The sequence below is a fragment of the Somniosus microcephalus genome, chromosome 6, assembly GCF_052327205.1.
Source record: "Somniosus microcephalus isolate GS21.2 chromosome 6, FLI_Smic_1.0, whole genome shotgun sequence".
Taxonomy (NCBI): domain Eukaryota; kingdom Metazoa; phylum Chordata; class Chondrichthyes; order Squaliformes; family Somniosidae; genus Somniosus; species Somniosus microcephalus.
In genome coordinates this window covers 241,417,337-241,435,651 of record NC_140992.1, presented here as the reverse complement: position 1 = coordinate 241,435,651, position 18,315 = coordinate 241,417,337, and the positions used below count along the sequence as shown (strand labels likewise).

General features: G+C 47.8%; 1 long non-coding RNA gene across 2 annotated transcripts; it reads left to right on the top strand.

Moving 5' to 3' along the window:
• The first annotated feature begins 10,734 nt into the window (after positions 1-10,734).
• Positions 10,735-17,831, top strand: LOC147116576 (uncharacterized). 2 transcript variants are annotated; one of them, XR_015078841.1, is made up of 4 exons: positions 10,735-11,078; positions 11,362-11,483; positions 16,955-17,101; positions 17,429-17,831. It is a non-coding gene; the product is annotated as an uncharacterized LOC147116576 (long non-coding RNA). The 2 variants fall into 2 exon arrangements; XR_015078840.1 differs by lacking the exon at positions 11,362-11,483 and having other exon boundaries at positions 10,743-11,078.
• Positions 17,832-18,315: the final 484 nt, after the last annotated feature.

The following is an 18,315-nucleotide window of genomic DNA, read 5'->3' as shown; positions in this document are numbered from 1 at the left end:
TTTCACATGGGCTGCAGACCGGCAGCATGCAAACGAGGCCCGGGCGTTCAAATCGCCTGGGCCTCACGCTGCCGAAGTCGGCCGGGGGTATGGATTGTGGGGAGGTTTGGAACTCACCTCATCCCCACCGCTCCCCCCCACCCCCCCCCCCCACCCCCCACCCCGCTCAATTCCTGGTCCCAGTTAAAAGAAAAAGAATTAGATACAAGAAAAACTTTCTTTGATCCAGGGTGAAAACGCAAAGTCATCAGCAGCTTTCGCAGGCAGGAGTGTTTGCAACTTGTGTGTCTTGTGATGTTGACTCCCATTGTTTCTTGCGATTGCTGTTGCCATGTGTCAACTTAGCAGTCAACTGTGTATGAACTGTAAATTCAGCAAAGTTGAGTTGCTTCTAAGAATAACCTACAAAGTAATTGCTTTTACTTAAAGAAATTCAAATGCACAAAACACAAGAATCTTTCAGTGTTCATCATTTCTGGCACAGTGTGAATATATGATCAAGTACGTCGAACTCTGTAAGCAAGTTCCATCAAGAGATTATGCAATTTCAAGAGTTTTGCCTTTTGAAGCTGGGAGGCGAAGCAATAACAGAAACAGAAAATGCTGGAAACACAGCAGGTCAGGCAGCATCTGTGGAGAGAGCAGGCCAGTTGATGTTCCGGGTGCAGAAACCTTTGTCAAGCCTTTTAAACAATCGTTCTGATTTGTATATAATGTAAGTTACAACAGGTTCTGTATAATATATGGAAAGAAAGACTTACAAACATACGAACAATGATGGACAGGAGAAGGCCCTCTGGTCCATCCAAACTGTCCCACACAATTGTGGTACCTTGTGTATATCACAATATATACACTCCACCCAAAACCACGTGATCTCCTGGTGTAAGGTTCGAAAATTTCTGCACAACCCCAGAACAGAAGGAAAGTCAATTTTTAAAATGACTTTGGGAACATTACAGAAGGAATCTGTAAAAAGGATAAAAGTGTGGTTGGGCCAACCAAAACAGGATTTTAAAGAGTTAATTTAAGGAAGAGACTTTTTGGACCGTTTTAAAGAGTTATTGGGCAAAAGGGGTTTAAAATAAAAATCCCAGGAAGTTTTGGCTGGTTTAAAACACATGTTTAGGCTTGCAAAAGGCTGGAACAACGGGGAGGTGGGGTGGGCCCCCGAAGTTTGGATATGGGACTGTCTAAGGAATGCCCAGGGCCACCCCAGTTTTACATGAGGACAATGAAGCCTGCTTTCCCGCCCAGAAGTCGCAGAGCCGGGTATCGAGTAAACAGGACATGTCCCCAGCCATACAAAAGAAAGAACATCAGCCCTACAGGTCACCATAAACAAACCACAGTCCAAAGTCAATTAAAAAGATTGACAAATGTTTTGCATTTTAAATTGGTTTCAAGGCAATCCCGAAACCAGTTAAAAGCCGATTAAGTTTGGGTGAGCCATCCCCTAAACTCGTTAAGTTTGGATGGGCCGTCCCTGAAGCTCGTTAAAGTTTTAAAGGACATTAAAAATACCGAGCCCGCCAAATTTAACAAAGGAAACCGAGATTTGGCCCAAATTAGTATAATTGAGGCCTGCCTTTTCAGTTCAAGACCACAGTCAAGAGCAGTACAGTTTGGTCGAGAGCAGTACAGGACAGCACAGTCGAGTCAGTTCAAGTTCAGCCAAACAGCTCAAGAGAAAGACCATCATCGGAGACTCGAAGGAAGAAAAGAAGAAACGGAGATTGCGGCAACCAAAGGCCTACAGAAACCAACAACAGCCAATATTACCACCAACCAGGTAACATTGGGCCACCGCAACCAACAAGAAACTAACCGCCAAAAAACTCACGAACCAAAGACTTGTTTCCACTCTACAGGCTAGCCTGACTTACCCCTGGGTAAGATTTTGGACATAAAGACCCTAAAAACTAGCCCTAACCAAAGAAAATTGGGTACTTACCCGATAGATCCAACAGCACAACTAACCGCATCTGCGGACCAAACCCAACTGAAGACCCAATGCAGGTGCAGTCTTCTACCACGTCCGAGGTACAGCAGGCCCCAACCGCCACAACTAAAGAGAACCCCAAAATCGCGAACCTCTACAGTCTGTCAAGAAAGTCGTTTTGGTGAGCATTTCCTGGTCCTCTGGATTCCAGCCTAGCTAGTGTAGTGGGGTTGGGAGGGTAAGGGATTTTTGTATATTGTAATTCTCCCTCGCTTATTCCGTGTGTTCCTCACCCCTTTTAAAGTATATGGCCTAGAAATTCAGTTGGTTGCGCCAGCCGTTAGCGCCTTAGGAGGAGTAGATGTCGGGCGCTAGGTGGCTAGCACCCGGGCGCAGCGCGATCTGCGCCTCGCCCCAACTTCACTAGAGATTTAGCGGCGGTGCAAAGTCTTTGCGCGCGCTCAGCTGCGCGCGCAGATCATGACGTCATTTCCTCGTGCAACGCCCTTTGTGCGCCCCCAACTGGAACTTCAGTGGCGACGCCCCATTGTGCGCCTGGCGCCCCTAGCGACTGTTAGAGTGGAACGGTGCTCAGCCGATGCGGGGGGCGCAAATTAAAGGGCACTCCTCCTGCACTATAAAAGGCTGCCATTTCGCAGCACTCCTTCTTGAGAAACGGATCTTTGGAGAGAGACCAAGGTAGCTAGCTTTCTGCTTTGGCCCAACACTCGGACAGGTACTTCTGGCTTCAGGCCACAGCTTTCCACTAGTCTTTGCCTTCATTGACATCTCATTGTTTGCCAGCATATTATGGGGGCTGCAATGGGTGTCAACGCTGGCTTTCTCAATTACATCCAAAGGGCTCACAGACGCCGTGAGAGAGTGGTAGCCCTGGCTAGACGGAGAGGGGGCAACAGGCGTCGGCAAAGGAGGCCTTACCCACCCAGGGTATACCGCCAGCAGTTCTCCTATCTCAACATGTCTGAGGAGCAGTGTGTTCGGAGGCTGCGATTCTGAAGGGAGGTGGTCACAGAGATCTGCCACCTGCTTGGCGGTGATCTGCAGCCACAGCTGAGGTGCAGGACGTCTCTGTCGGCGGCAGTGAAGGTGACGGTGGCTCTCAACTTCTATGCCACCGGCTCCTTCCAATCCGCTGCTGGGGACATTGCCAACATCTCCCAGTTCGCCGTGCATTGTTGCATCCGCCAGGTCACCAATGCCCTTTTCCAAAGGAGACGTCAGTTCATCTCCTTCTCCATGGCCCTTGCCAAGCAGCAACAGCGTGCAATGGGCTTTGCAGCATTCGCGGGCTTCCCCATGGTGCAGGGCGCCATTGACTGCACGCATGTGGCTTTGCGGGCACCTCTGGAGAATGCCGAGGATTATCGCAACCGGAAGGGCTACCATTCACTGAACGTCCAGCTGGTGTGTGACCACAGGCAGCTCATCCTAGCTGTCAATGCCCGCTTTCCAGGCAGCAGCCACGATGCCTTCATCCTGCGACAGACTTCTGTGGCAGACATGTTCCAGGCACAGCCTCACCCACGAGGATGGCTTATCGGGGACAAAGGCTATCCTTTGTGTACCTGGCTGATGACCCCGCTCCATGCGCCCAGCACCCCTGCTGAAGAGGGATACAACGAGAGCCATCAAGCAACCAGGAACATCATCGAACAAACAATCGGCGTCCTGAAGCAACGGTTCCGCTGTCTGGATCGTTCCGGTGGAGCCCTACAGTATTCGCCGGAGCGAGTCTCCCATTTCGTGGTCGTTTGCTGCATGCTGCACAACCTGGCTATCCGCAGGACTCGGGCACTGCCACCAGAGATTGGAGGACCACCTCAGGAGGAGGAGGAGGACCAGCACAGGAGGGAGGCACAAAGTGCAAGGGCCGCCCGTCGCCGGCTTATTGAACGTCGGTTCTAGGCCCCCTCTCAGGGAATGGCTTGTGCCAATGTCAGCAGATGAATGTAGCCGCTCCACAAGCCCTTAGCCGAGCAGGGCAACCAGGACTTAACAAAAAAACCATGCACACTGCAATTTAAGAACAATAATTTATTGCAAACCTCTGCCCTTCCCACATTACATCCTCATGTGGAGAAGCCCCCCCAAAAACACAAAACTACCAGTCTCGGCCTTACAAAAAGAAAGAAAGACACCAGTCTCGGCCTTACACAAACACAACTGCACCAGTCTCGGCCTTACAACAAGCACCAGGCATTTGTGCATACCTCTACTTTTTGCCCTGCGAGGGCGATGCCTTGCGCATCCTTGCCTGGCCCCTGCCCGCCCTGCAGCTCCTCCTCAATGGGAGCCCAGTGGCTGCAGCAAGGCTGGGGGAAGGCTGCTGAGAGGCAGATGGCGAGACGGCAGATGCCCTTGGGGGTCGGCCTGCACCAGCTCTGGCCTTGGAGTGGCCGGCTGCTGACTGCTCCAACTCTGGCTGGGCGGCAGCAGTCTGTCCAGCGGCTCGTGGCAGCTGCAATGGTGGAGTGGCAGTGTTGGCTGCAGGAATGGTGGCAACCTGGCAGATCGCAGGTGCTCACTGGTCGCCTGAGACATTGGCACTCGCACGGGCCAGCACTGCAGCATGCGCAGCAAACAGCTGAAGAACAGACTGCTGGGCTGCTGCTGCGCGGCGAGTGCCCTGGCGATGCCTGGCTGATCCAGCGAGGGTGGCAGCAGTTAGTGCCCGTGTGGCCCTGGTCTGTGTCCGCATGACACCAGCCAGTGAATGGACGGCACGACTGAGCACTTAGCTAGAAGCCGACTGTGCTGCCGCGAAGTCCTGCAGACTCCTGGCCTGTGCTGCACTGAATTGTTCCAGACTCCTGGCCTGTGCTGCACTGAATTGTTGCAGACTCCTGGCCTGTGCTGCTCCGAATTGCTGCACACTCCTTGACAGAGACTCTATGGAGTCAGGCATCCTTGCCACTGCAGCCATGAACTCAGTGTGCCTGCGCTCAGCCTGGACGGCCATTTCCTCTAGGAGGCGCACCTCCTCTGCGCTCACCGTCGCAGGACTGGAGGCCGCACTCACCCTCTGGGGAGAAGTCCGCCAAGCTTCCCCACCCCTCCCGCGTTGCTGCAGGCCGCTGGGCCCCGGAGCTTCACTCTCCTCCGACCCTTCCCCCCGGCTGCCCTCCAGGGAAGACGTGTCCCCTACATCGCCATGGGCTGGCGCGGCTGAGGGTGGCACTGATGGGCCGGCTTCCTCTTCCTCCTCCTCGTAATCCGAAGCGCTGACAGTGGCAGCTTGAGGGCCCGCCTCCTCACCTGGTGATTCACCATCTGAAAGCAGGAAGGCACAAGAGTAGCTTTAGAGTGAGGGCAGGGCAGCAGCGAGGGAGGCATGAGTGCTGCCATTCACCGCATTGGTCGGACAGTGGCAAAGGATGCTGATCTCATGCGCAAGTGGAACGAGAGAGGTCCAAAAGGTGATGCCCTTACCATTGGTGCCCAGAACAGGGTCGGCATCTCCACTGGCGACGGGGCCAATCAGCCGGCCTGCCATAATGCGCTCCACACGCTGGTCGAGGTCGGAGAGCTCTTTGAGGTCAGGACGGCCTCCCCCGGTCTCAGTTCGGTTGCGCCGGTTGTGCGCCACCTTGGCCTGCAAGAGAAAGGACGGCCTCTAAGTACAGTGTGTAGCCCTGATCTTGTCTGCAATGCCTCCCATGGTCGAATAGCTTGTACAGCGTGTAGCCCTGATCTTGTCTGCAATGCCTCCCATGGTCGAAGAGCTTGTACAGTGTGTAGCCCTGATCTTGTCTGCACTGCCTCCCATGGTCAAAGAGCTTGTACAGTGTGTAGCCCTGATCTTGTCTGCAATGCCTCCCATGGTCGAAGAGCTTGTACAGTGTGTAAAGTGCTGAATGTCCAAGTGATTTTCATGCCAGTCCCATAGCTGCTGGATGAGGGCTGGCCATTAGGGCTTTCAGGTCCCTTTGCCCATAAAGTGAGGTGCACATGCAAGGATGAGGAGGACACTGGAAAGGGTACTCACCCTGACAACCCGAGTGAGGTCGTTGAACTTCTTCCGGCATTGCACAGGAGTCCTGGCAACCACGCTGTTGGAAGACACCCTGTTGGAGACCTCCCTCCAGGCTTTCCGGTAGGTGCTGGGCAGCGGCCTCTTGCCACCTTCTGGGAACAGAACATGGCGCCTGCGCTCCACTCCGCCAACCAGCAGCCTCAGGTCACCGTCGCTGAAGCGCTGCGCTCTCTCCCTGGCCTTCTCCATAGCCCTGGGCGTTGTGCAGGTGAAGCTGAAGTGGTCAGGCCTAGGTTGAGGGCTGCAGTGTGCAGGGCGTGGCAGGCAAACAAATCCACCCTCCCCCTTTAAGAGCTGACCGGCGCCAGAGTGTCTGCCGTCAATCAACAACTCGCCGCACCTGTGCTGCGCCCGGCCTCAGGGGTATCGCTCAGCACCGCCGGCTTAGCGCCTAAAGATAGTCGTGCATCACCTGTTTTAGCGCAGCAGCAACCTCTTGGGGCGATGCGACTGAATATCGGCGAAGGGGGCGCGACTTTGCGCCGGGCGCAAACTTTAGCGGCCGCCCGACTTTAGCGCCCCAAAAGTGGCTGTACTGAATTTCTAGGCCTATAAGTTTTATTGTATTGTATGTTTTCCTGTCTCAAAATAAAGATCTGAATTCTTTTGACTAACCCAGGTGTCTGTTGCAAGTTTATTATGACCCCCAAATAAGTCCAAAGTCTAGAACAAAAGGGAGTGGGAGCGATTCGAACTGCTCAAAGGAGTCAGAGGTGAAGCTGACAAATAACACCCACACCACCACCCCTTACACTGGGATAGGCAAAAAAAAACAGATAAAAACCCAAGCCAATTTGGGGGGGGGGGAAATCTGGGAAATTCCTTTTCGACCTCCCCATGGCAATCGAAACTAGTCCAGGATATACCTCTAGCCCTGATAACTCTTTGCAGTATCTACCTTTTGTATGAGGCGATCTCTGTCCCGTTCAGAAATAGGTTCAGTTCTCGCTTGAAGGAATGCAGCAAACTGAACATCCACCACATGAACCTATTCCAGAGGTCCACTATTCTCTGGGAAAAGAACGACCTCCTGACATCGAACCTAGATCTGGCCTTGAACAACTTAAAAGTGTGACCCCTGATCCATGAACTATTAAAAATACGGCCAAGAGGCCCGTATTCATCTAGCACCTTCCACAACCTCATGATGTCCCAAAACACTTTGAAGCCAATGAAGTACTTTTGAAGTGTAGTCACTGTTGTAATGTAGGCACAGCAAGCTCCCACGAATAGCAATGTGATAATGACCAGATAATCTGTTTTTCGGTTTTGGTTGAGGGATAAATATTAGCCAGGCCACCAGTAAGGACGTCCCTGCTCCTCTTCAGAATAGTGCAATGGGATCTTTTGCATCCATTTGAGAGGGCAGATCTGAAAAATGCTGCACTGGGAGCGTCAGCCTAGATTTTGTCCTCAAGTTCCTGTATTGGGACTTAAACCCATTCTGATTCAGAAACAAGAGTGCTACCACTGAGCCACAGCTGACACCTTATATGGAGCAGATACAGATACTGAACCATGGCTCTTGGGACACTGCATGCGCCTGGATAATGTGCCCAGAACATACTTTCTGTCACAATGGCAGTGCAATGGAGGCAAGGGCTGGAATAAAGCCTGCCCTTACAGTGCTGCCATTATTTCTATTTATTGTGGTGTGGACTTAAATCCTCTTTCAGGATTTTGACATTGTAGGCCAAAAAACACAGGGGCAGAAAGGAAGGTTGGCACTGTAACAAGGAAAGGGCAACAGAGGAGCAAGATATTTATTTTCTAATGCAAGCCTCGCTTCAATCACCCATTGGAAAGGGGCAATAAGTTTCTGGAGTTTGACTCAAACTTCCTGCTGTATTAAGGGAAGACTCCTAATTTACATAAAAATTAGGTCCATAATGAGTCTAATGGTTTGTGCACAGGCTTCCAGCATGCTATGCATTGACCGGCCACATAGACAATCACTGAGCTTCTGTGTGCTCGACCATACAGAGCTCCAGTCCTCCAGTACCAGCTCCAGCTACAGTACTGTGCCATTTCGGACACTTGAACAATGCATTGTGGACTTCTATATCTTTGCTTAGTAAATCTACTTGTAAATAAACTCAATCAGCATTTTTAGAAGTACAAAGTGGGTCTTATTTTTGACATTTTCTGCCTTCTAGATTGACAGGGGAGGTAGTGAGAATCTTCCTCAAGTTCCACTGCTAAATAGTTAATTGTTCATCTTTGATATATTAATCAGTGCAACCGCGAGTGCAAGGTGCGATCAACCTATGGAAACCGTAAGGAGATTTGTACAAGAAACACAGCTGGATTTTCCTTTTTTTCTCACCCATTTTTGGGTGCTAAAATCAATAAATGGGGCAGTATTGTTTACCTTGTATACCAACCCAAAAAAGTTGCTCCAAATTAATCCTCCTTAAAACATGCTGGTCTGGAATGTTGCCAGCTCAGAGCCCACCCCACCACATGCAAATGACGGTGGGTGGGTGTTGACTAAGTTACCAGATAATTTACCACACTTACCATCCCCAAGCCAGCCTCTGGGAACATTGCCACTATATAATGATCTATGAATAGCACAGTAGTATCCCTGAGGTGGATACTGCATTGAGGAGGCCATCTTGGTTGAGATATCTGAACCTTCGTGAAACTTTGCCTAGACATCGATCTTTAACTGTTTGCTACTCTACTTCTCTGAAGACTTCTGCCATTTATAGTGACCACTGGAGAGTTAATTTTTGTACTGGGAAAATGGATTTCACAATGGGAATCCCTTCCTTTCTGTGTTATGAAGAAAGAAAGACTTGCATTTTTATAGCGCCTTTCACGACCTCAGGATGTCCCAAAGCGCTTTACAGCCAGAGGTGGAAGAGGAAATTGAAGAGGGTCGATTGGAGGAACCTAAAGTGAGACATCACAGGAAGAAGCTGCAAGCAAGACAACGGGCAATCGGAGTGAGCATATTGCCTGCGCCTACACATCCACAAGACCACTTAGCTGTGTGAGGGGGTGATTGTAAGTCCCAACCAAACCTTAGAGGGGTTTAGTGCTGGGGTCCTGTGTTGGTTTATTTTCACAGGAGGGTTCTTTTATTAGACAGTGGTAATTTAGCACTGTATGGCTTGTTGGACAAGCCAGGGTTGTATTGTTTTGAACTGTTACGAGTGTTATTGTTAATCCTATTAAACACAATACAGTTGAGCTCAAATGGGTGTCCGAGTCTGATTTGTTCCATATAATCCCTATCGTCCAGAACTTGTAGTAAGAGGTGTGTTTTCGGTGCGCCCGAGAAAACCACTTACACTCCTCTTGCAGACTTCAAAGTTACTGTTCCTCCTCTAGTAGCAATTCTTTGGTGCTGGTCATGTACTACATTTTCCTTTACATTGGGCAAACAATGAATTAAAGGAATTTGACGGACAAGTACAGGTCTTATCAACCATATGTCTGCATGTTATCAAACTTGCAGCTGCAGGCTCCCTTTAAACACATCTCCTTCTAGGATAGAAAATCTCATTGTGGCAGGCACTGTGAGTTCTCATAGTGAGTTAGAGTTAACATGGAGCATTATTGTTTCCAGAGGTTCCCTGTCACCCAGGTAATGAAAGCAAGAGGGCATGAGAAGTAAGGAGGGGAGTCACACCTGCATCATTCCTATAGGATGTACAGGGGAACAGTAATTTCACTTACTTTGGCCAATCTTGTGACATCATTAAACCTCTTCCTGCACTTTGTGACAGTTTGTGGGAGGTTAAACTCAGAGCCTCTGCCACCTCGCTCCATAAACGCTGGACCACGATTTTATGAGGCTTCTTGTGCTCAGTCCCTTGGAGTCCTTCACTCCCTTTGGGGGTCAATTTAGAAGACAGCAGTTTTACCACATAACTGATGAGGGCCAGTCCAGGAAACTCTAGTAGGTTAGCGTTAGAATTAGGTGGGTGGACTGAAGTACCGCCTCGCCACTTATCCACCAACTAGAGTGTTGGTAAAAGCCCAAACCATAACTAGCGTTCTCCGCAAGGAAGGATCAAAAGTCAGAAGGCAAATTACTCCTGCTGCTTTCATATACAAAATGGTGCCAGCTCAAGATCAGCATTGACACAGGCTCAGGTTACCTGCCCATTCTCCCGCCAAGGGAGTGATGTACAGTGCAGAACCCTAAAAAGACAGCTTTGGGGAAGTAAAATCAAGCTTAGGCTAAACTGAAAAAAGTTCAGTGCCCTTTAAAACATCAGGAAGTGACGAACAACATTGAGCACATGATAAACAATTAAGCAAAGGGTAGGAAATGTCCTAAACATACCAGATCCTCTTATCAGAGACGAGTCTGGTGTAATGACAGGTATCGGTGGGAGAAACAGACGCGCTAGCTAACATTGCAGTCTGTATTTTGTGATCTGCTTCCTTCCACTTTCTACTAAGTAGAAGTAGGGATTTCTACAGTAACCAGTTCTCACAGGTAATTGGAGGCGGTGCTTTCCAAATATGAAACCAAAGTCATACGAAAAACAATTTCTTTTATGTATGAGTCAAAGATTTGTAAAAAGTTTTATATTATGGGTTTTGTGGGATTTTAATTATTTTTAAGTAATATACAGAGACTTAGGCACCGATATTGAGGCAAAGGCAGGTTTCTGGCAGGAGGGGGAACTGCGTGCGCAAAACTCTGAAGTAGCGTTAGCGGGTCGGATTCTCCAATTTCAACGTGATGTAATCATTATATTTTTATTTCCGGGTTTTACGTCTCCAAGCTGCGCAGCGGGCTTGATGCGCACCCGTAAGACGCGATCTGAAGTCCTTTGTTTAAAGGGCCATAGCAGAAATGGAATTTGGAGGTGCCAGGAGGTGTTTAGGATGAATTCACAAAGATCAAGGGCAGCACCCAGATTCAATGATGCTTCCCTTGAATTACTGCCGGGGGCAGTCAGGAGCAGGTGGGACATACTTCTCTCCAGCGATGGGAGGTCAAACTCTGCCGCTTTCACCAGGAAGGTGTGGTTGGAGATGGCTGAGGACGTGAGCAGCAGGAGCATAGTCTTGGCTGCAGAGAAGGAAGTGGTTTATGACCTAACCAGGTCTGGGAAGGTGAGTAGATTTGCTGATTCACCAACACCCTGTGATTTAAACATCCCCTCACTCTGCCTTGCACAGCGTACTCCATCACATCGTTCCTCACGCCCACTTGAGTTTCAGTAGCACCCATCCTTCACTTTCCAATCATGTCCTCACCTCCCCATGTATCCCTGCACTGCTGCCACACACCCTATCCTTGTGTACTCTTCTGGTTTGGGTGATTAAACAAATAGTCTGTAACTTAATAAAACATTAAATAAAACTTAACAAATTAAATTAAAATTTGATTGGCCAGGGTGATGATGCACTCCAGTCCCCGCAGCGCCCACTGGTCGCGGAAGGCCTCAAGCGGGCCGGTGGACACCGCATGCGCCATCTCCAGGGCCACCCGGGCGCGAACATGGCCGCGGAAGAGAGGTAGGCAATCGGGCCGAACGACCCCCCAATCCGTGTGTAAAGTGATTTACATGTCTGATAGTCACCCTCACCGAATGCACAGCTGACATTCATTCACTCACAGGTCTGATTTTTCACCCCTTGTAGAAGAAGAGCGCGCAAAAAAGAGGGACAGGACTGGAGGTGGGCCACCACAAATAGTCCAGGTCACAGATGCAGAGGTGGAGGCCATGGAGATAAATGGCACATCTGCATCCCTCTCAGTTGGAGATGGAGAGACTGGGAAATCACAGATGCCTGGTGATAGAATGTAAAATATCTGACACACCTATGTGGACTTTATTTCATCAACGACTGAACTATGAGAAGACTGAGTACAGTAATTGTCAAGATAGTTATCTTGCCGCAACTAAATCATGTCCTTTTCTTTTGTCTTCCAAGGCCTTCTGTAGAACAAGAGCCGCTGGAAATGCATGAAGACAATTCTTCACAGGACCTCATTCATTGAGGGTGCACCATCACATGATGTACAGCCATGCACCAGCACAAATACTCCCACTTCGGAGGGTCTACTTAGAGAGTTCGTTGGGTTTTCACCTGGTGATTCACTTATTCACAAGTGAGCACAAGCAGACACTAGTGGCAGGGATAGTTGTGGGGAGTCGGCGTCGAGGGGGTGTAATCCTCTCCGAGCTCTGCTCAGCTGGACACAGATGCTGAACCCCAGGGGCCATCGTTGAGAAGGAGAATGTTAGCAGTACAGCAGCAACTTTGTGAGGTACTGACGTGCCATGCGCACTCTCCACAATAGTGGAGAGGATGGAGGAGTCCAACTCCAACGGTAGTGGATTGGTGGCTCAGGTAAATGCGAGATTGTCTGCCATAGAGAGAGGGGCCGCATCCATGGAGTCAGCAATGCCACATTTTGTAGCTCGTTACCACTGGTAATAATTCAACATTTACAGTAATTGGTGGTATTTCATATATTTTATATACTATTAAATCGAGCTATAATGAAGGATTGAACATTGACCAAAACCCTAATTGTGTAATTTACTAGTAGGCTTCCCTCCTTAGTATAAGCCAAACTGCCATTTTGCACATTTTTGTTTCTGCTAAATATAGGCAATCTAAGTTGCATTTGAAGTAAGGATTAATACCACCCATGGTGTTAGATTAATATTTGGTCAAAAATGCCCCATAGATTTTTTTGGGAATGATCTTCCACAGCATCAGCATCTAGCTGAAGTGATGCAGCAGCTAAAATGCCAGAATAGGAGAACTCAGAATTCTGCAGATAGGCCGACAGCAGATGTAAAATGGTGGCCAGCTCAAGGTCAGCATTGACATTGGCCTGAGAGCAGGTTGCACCTCCCAAACCCATGACCTCTAACACCTAGAAGGACAAAGGCAGCAAGTGTATGGGAACATCACCACCTCTAAGATCCTCTCCAAGTCACACACCATCCTGACGTGGATATATAGCCTTCATCGTTGCTGGGTCAAAATCCTGGAACTCTCGTCTCGAGGGAGGTGGCCCAGGCACTCAGTGCCAACTCACTCACGCCAAGGACTGCACAGCAATGCCGGAAGAAGTTCAACGACCGAGTTAACGTCCAAAGTACTTTGTCCCTTTCTTCCTTGCCCACTTTGGGACCCACCACACTATCGAACCGCTTGAAAACAACGCTCACACTACTAATCCTTCATACCCCACTCTGCTTAAGGGCGCCACCAAACTCCCTATCCGTACTATGGCCACACACCTCCCCTAACACAGAGCAGCTGCCTCACACAACCCCATAAAAATTACAAAAGGCAAAAATACTGCAGATGCTGGAAGTCTGAAATATAAACAGAAAATGCTGGAAACACTCAGCAGGTCAGGCAGCATCTGTGGAGAGAGAAACAGAGTTAACGTTTCAGGTCAATGACCCTTCATCAGAACTGGAAAATGTTACAGATGTAGCAGGTTTTAAGCAAGTGCAGAGGTGGGGGGAAGGGGAGAAGAGGAACAAAAGGAAAGGTCTGTGAAGCACCTGCTCTTCGGAAAAAATGGGAGCAGTGGTTATGGTCTGAAATTGTTGAACTCGATGTTGCGTGTGGAAGGCTGTAAGGTGCCTAATTGGAATCTCAAGGAACAGCACCCCATCTTTCGATGGGGCACATTACAGCTTTCCGGACTCAAGATCGAGTTCAACAATTTCAGATCAAACCGTTGCTCCCATTTTTTCAGACAGCAGGTGCTGGTAATGATTCTGCTGTTGCCATTTACAGCTCCTCTAGACCCATCTTTAGTTTCTTTACTTGTCCCATTCCCACCCCCTTTTGCCTTGCTCTGTTGTCATCAAATCTCTCCTGCCTTCCACCCGATCACAGACCTTCCCTTTTGCTCTTTCTTCCCCCTCCCCTTTCACTGTCTCTGTACCTGCTTAAAACCTGTAAGATCTGTAACATTTTCCAGTTCTGATGAAAGGTCACAGACCTGAAACACTTTTTTTCCCATTAATAAATGGGTAGGTTTGGATCATGGGTGTTGTGTCTCCTTGTGTTCTTTTACTATAAATAATAGACACTTTTAGCTCATTTTAGTTACTGCTTTTACTAGCTGTATTTCTGCTTTGTGTGTGTGCTGCCGCATGGTGCAGAGTGATACAAGATGTCCGACGCTGCACTGTGCACTGCCCGTACACAGTGTGCCACATAGCAATATAACTACACCATACCAAAGTAGTTCCATACCAAAGTAGTTCCATTTAACGATGTGATACTATAACAATGTAACATCCCTCTTTCTCAAAAAACTAAAACGTGAAATTTAACAATTTAAATTAACAAATATTATATCTAAACTATTATTATCGACTACAAAGAATCGTGAGTTTTTTTTTATTCGCGATATTGCTCAGGTGGTTGGATGTTGTCCCTCCATCTTGTGGATTTGGTGGTGACCACTCCTCTCTGCGGTGTTTTGGTGTGTTCCGCTCTCGTTGTTGTTGCTGTCGCCTTTGGAGTTGGAGTGTGCATGCTCATGGTTGTTTGATTTGTAGCGCTTGTTTCTTGTGTTGTGCTGCTTGTGGTAGCTGGTGTTGTCAATGTTGCTGATGTTGTCTGCTGTTTATCCAGTTCAGGTGAAGGTCTGATGTGGAGTCTGTTCCGTCTGTATTGGTTACCCGGTTCAGTCTCTACGAAGTAGGATCTTGGAGTATCAGCTTTTCCAATGACCTTGGCTGGATTCCAGGTTTTCAACACCGGGTCTTGCACATGCACTGATTGTCCATTCAGCAATTCTGGTAGCGTCTTTGCATGTTTATCGTAATGTTTGCTTCCTACAACTTGTGCTTCTGCCAGCTTTTGTCTGAAGTCCTCCTGGTCCTGGGGAGGATGTATTTTTGCTGGTAGTGTAGTCTTAAACTTCCTCCCGTTCGGCAATTCCGTAGGTGATTTCATGTCTGCTTTCAGTGGTGTTGATCTGAGTGATAGGAGGACAAGGTCTTGGTCTTCCCCCATCTCACTGCTTTTGATGAGAGTTCTCTTGACAGTCTGGATCTGTCTTTCGATGAACCCGTGTCCCCTTGGGAAATGTGGGGGGATGAGGTTACTATTTTGAACCCATACTTTTCTGCCAGAGCTCTGAATTCACTCGATGTGAACTGGGTTCCATTGTCACAGATTACCTTTTCTGGGATTCCTTGTTCAGCAAACAAGCTCTTTGCAATCCTGGTGGTAGTTGTGGCTCAAGTCTTTCATCCTTCTCACAAAAGGAAACTTGGAATAGTAATCTGCCACTATGAGATACCATTCTTGATTGCACATGAAGAGATCTGCCCCAACAGTGTGCCATGGTCTTGACGGTATTTCACTAGGTATCATCTCCTCTTTCTGTTGTGCATTTCTGTATTTCTGGCATATGCCACATGCAGAGACCATCTGTTCGATATTTTTGTACATGCCTATCCAGTATACAGCTGATCTGGCTCTCAGCTTGCATTTTTCCATTCCCATGCGGCCTTCGTGTATGAGATGGAGAAGTTGTGTCTGCATTGCCTTTGGCACGATGATCCTCGATCCAGCAAGGAGAATACCGTCTTCTACTGCAATATCGTCTTTAATCATCCAGTATTGATGAATTGTCGCCTGTACCTGCTGGATTCTCTCCGGCCACCCCTGTATTACTTGTTGTGTGAGTAGTTGCAACTCCTCATCTTTGCTAGTCTCATCTCTGATTTGACTGAGCTTTGTAGGGATAACATTCACTAGGTGGTGGATTTTTACTGTTAGGCCCTCCACCTCGTGTTTCTCATATGGTGACAATCGAGACAACGCATCTGCTAGCACCATTTCCTTTCCTGGCTTATATTTAAGCGTGAAGTCATAGCTTTGGATCCTTAGAAGTAGTCTTTGCAGTCTTGCAGGCGCTTTGCACAGATTCTTCTTATAGATCTGTTCTAGTGGACGATGGTCACTCTCTATTGTAAATCGCCTGCCATATAGGTATGTATGGAATTTCTCGCATCTGTACACTACTGCTAATAGTTCTCTTTCTATGTTGGCGTATCTCGTCTCGGCTGACGTCAAGGCCTTTGATGCGAAAGCTTTCGGCTTTCCTTCCTGCACCAGAGCTGCCCCTAGTCCTCTGGTAGAAGCGTCTACTTGCAGAGTGATTGGTTTTCTTCTGTCATAATATGACAGACTTGTTTCTTTGCACAACAGTTCTTTAAGTTGTTTGAAATTCCTTTCGTGTGATTCAGACCACTGGTATTCGGCATCTTCTTTCAATAGCTCTCTGAGATTTGTTGTATGTTCCGACATGTGTGGGATGAAAGAACTCATGTATTGGACCAAGCCGAGGTAACTCCTCAGCTCTTTCTTGTCTTTGGGTGGTTTCATTTCAGCAATCGCTGCAATCTTCTCTGGATTTGGCTTGACTCCCTCTGGTGTATAAATCATACTGAAGAATTGGAATTCCTTGACGTTAACTATGCACTTATCTGCATTTAACTTGATGCCAGCCTTCCTGGTACGCTCCATGGCCTCATGTAGGTGCATATCATGGTCTCTTTCATCTGCTCCATAGATCTGAATATCATCAGCTATTCCTATAGCTCCTCCACAGCCTCTGTATGTCTTGTCTACTTTCTGTTGAAAGATATCTTGACTGACCTTTAGCCCGAATGCTAGCCGCAGGAATTTGTAATGCCCAAATGGTGTGTTGAATGTTGTCAGTGTTGTTGATTCCTCATCCAACTTCACGTTCCAATATCCATTTCTGGCATCTAGTTTTGAGAAAACCTTGGCTCCTGCCAGTGATGGCGTAATCTCCTCTAGTGTTGGGGTGGGATAGTGGTCCCTCTTTATCGCCTGGTTTAGATCTTTGGGTCCAAACATATTCTGAGACGCCCGTTTGGCTTTTCTCGTACCACAATTGAGTTTACCCAGTCTGTGGGTTCAGTGACCTTTACGATCACTCCCTTTTCTTCCATCTCCTTTAGCTCTCTTTCAAGCTTTGTCTTCAGCTCGATGGGTACTTTTCGTGGAGCATGGATAACGGGCTTTACCTCTGGATCGATGGTGATGTGGTATTGGAAATCTCCGAAACGTCCCACTGTATCATCGAAACATTCCGGATACATGTTGAAGTAAGATATTAAAAATTGGATTTAATAAGGTAAAACAAACCAGGATTCATCTGTAACACCAATATACAAAATGGAGGGAATAGGTTAATTCGTGCTCTGAGTTGAACAATAGAAGTCTGTAAAAGTTGTATAAACCCAGATAAGGTTTAAACAGGACTACGGGTTAACTGCTGAGAGATTAAAACTGTCAAAACAACCCCTTAGAAAGAGGGAGAGATATATGGGTTCGGCCACGCGAGTCGACACTTTTGCACTTAAGGGTTTGTTAAGTGTGAAGCTCAACGGGGTTCTATTCTTTTAACTAACTAAAGTATTTTTACTCTGTAGAAATAATTCAAGAGAGAGAGACAGAAAATCTGCGGATTGCCCGCTTTGGAAAGATCTACTATCTTAGAGAAATACTTAAAAAAAAAGACCAAGCCATCTGACAACAGCAAATGGACGATCGTAAAGTAATAAAGTTGAGGCCCCGGGTCATGAGAAAGTAACAAGACCAACTGATAACGAAATGTGAGATTTGTAAGCGACTGGAAGAATGAAATGTCACGGTTTTATAATTACAATTTAACTATAATTCTGTATATGCTAATAAGCTTATCCCCGCCTTTAGGGCAGGGCCTTAATTTTTGTATAACTGTGTGAACCTCAAGAGATTCGGTGGAGTCGGAGCCTTGTGTTGGGACGCAAGAGCCACAGCTCCCCAGGCCTGAATAAACCGTTTTTACTTCAATTATTGGGTCTGTCTTTCTTATAACAAGCCAGTGTTGTCGACTTTGTATATCACTTAGTCCACACTTTGGGGGCTTACATCAATGTCTATCAAGTCTTTTTTACTCTTGATTTGTGGGTGGTTCTCCAGTGGGGTGTTGCTGTCTATCTTCAGTGGCGTTTCCGTCAGCTCGTGATGCACTGAGATTAATCTCAACTTCTCGTAGCTGTTTAATCCCAGGATCGCTGGCCCCTCAGTGTCGGTGACATAGAACATGCAGTTGATTTTCTTTCTTTTATGTGTCCCTTTGATAAAGGTTATTCCGAGTTGTTTAATCTCACTCCCCCCGTATGCGGTCAGTGTGACATTACTTGCCTTTAAACAACCATTTTTCGGGTAGCCATCTTCTCTCAGGTTTTCGGGAAAGATCTGCTGGTACAGTCTCAATGGGAGAATGTTGCTCTGAGCCCCTGTGTCCAGCTTCAACTTTAAGTTGATGGTTTTG